Raw genomic sequence first — 1947 nt, 5'->3', positions numbered from 1 at the left:
CTAAAAAGCACTTTGGAGCCAGTGGCGAACTCTTTGTCCACATGTGCAAATCTGATTCCATTTTGCCTGAAGTAGGCTTCACAAAAGACAGTGGAAAGCACTTGCGAAATTTCTAGCACTATTTTGTGTGACATGAAGTTGTGGCTATTGATGAATAGGCCAAGGAGGAGCAGACTTTGGTATTCATTACATAATAGCTGGATCTAACAACAGGCACAGATTTGGTAATATGGTGCTCTGAGAGAGAACAAAAAATGGCACGCCCACTCACCCCAAATATTTATTTTCACAATGACACCTTTTAGTACAGTTGCTTTTTTAATGGATCTTCTCAGTAGGTACCTGTATAAATACAGGGGTTTTAAAAAAATTATTAGTATTAGCATTTTGCACCCCCTCAGCTTGGCAAGCTGTGCAGAGGAACCACCCTCACCACCTTAAATCCAGCACTGACGGGCAGTGGCTCTCCAGGCTTCCAGATAGAGATCTGTACCAGACCTACATAGAGATTCAATTCTGCAAACCTAAATTTATCATAGATTTGTTGGATTGGAAGGACCCTGAGGGTCATCTAGTCCAACCCCTTGTAATGCAGAAAAGCCTGTTAGGCTTGCCAATTGGAAGGTTAGCAGTTTGAATCTGTGCAACAGTGTGAGCTCCCATTGCTCTGTCCCAGTTTCTGCCAACCTAGCAGTTCAAAAGCAGACCAGTGCAAGTAGACAAACAGGTACCACTGTGGTAAACAGCATTTCTGTGCACTCTGGCACTCGTCACAATGTTCTGTTGCACCAGAAGCAGTTTAGTCCTGCTGGCCACATGACTTGGAAAGCTGTCTGTGGACAAACGCCGGCTCCCTCGGCCTGAAGCGAGATGAGCACCGCACCCCATAGTCGCCTTTGACTGGACTTAACCGTCCAGGGGTCCCTTACCTATTTACTTTTACCTAATACAGGAATTTGAACACACATTTTCCACATGCCCATCCAGTTTGAAACCATACCACACCCTGCTTAGCTTTGCAAATACTGTAGCAGTTTTATTGCCGCACCATTTTTTGTTACGTGGCGGCACTTTGCAAACCAATGCAAGAAAACTGGATTCCGGGTTCAGTTTAGGATTCTATGCATATGCATGCAACATCAAAACACTCCCCAAACTAAACAGTGGGGGGCGGGAATGGGGGGGGGGAGAGAAAGGTTCTGCCCCAAGGAGCATACAGTCTTGGATTTGTAAGAAATGGCACATGCCCCCCAATTTAATGGGAACAATGGTTGCACCAGTTTCTTATAACATTTTGGGAAGTTTGCAAATTATTTGGATTCGAAGACTGAACAAATATTGGCTTGTAGAAAACGGAATCACTGGATGTTAATGAGTGAATACTATATTCAACTGAGAGAGAACCAGAAGTCTTTTTCCATTCTCTTCTCTTTCTTTCTCTTTTCTTCTTCTCTTCTTCTTTTCGCTCCTGTTGCTCCTTAGATTAGATTTTTAAAGTATTTCCTTTAATCTGGTTCCAGTTACAGATGGGTAGCAGTGTTGGTCTGCCATAGTCAGTCAGATATCTGAAGAAGTGTGCATGCACACGAAAGCTCATACCAAGAACTAACTTAGTTGGTCTTTAAGGTGCTACTGGAAGGAATTTTTTTTGTTTTGCCTTTAATCTGGTGTATCCCAGAAAGATACATTGTCCTGGGTATGAACTTTTGTATATCTTTTGATAAGTATAAATAAAAACAGGTATTTCCAACCCTCAAAACAGGAAAAGGGGAGTTTGCAGAGTAGTGGCACCCTGAGAGCTGCGAGGCAGGCAGAGGGTTAATCCCCGAGCAGGCTTGCCTCTCCGTCTTGTTGTTGCAGGATCCATTCTTGCCTGCCTAGCGAGCGGTCCTGCATTACATCACCACCTCCGTAGCCCATTCGCTGAAGGCCGGTCTCTCTCTCGGT

The sequence above is a fragment of the Podarcis muralis genome, chromosome 6 (assembly GCF_964188315.1).
Source record: "Podarcis muralis chromosome 6, rPodMur119.hap1.1, whole genome shotgun sequence".
Lineage (NCBI taxonomy): Eukaryota > Metazoa > Chordata > Lepidosauria > Squamata > Lacertidae > Podarcis > Podarcis muralis.
Note: the sequence above shows the minus strand (reverse complement) of the source record.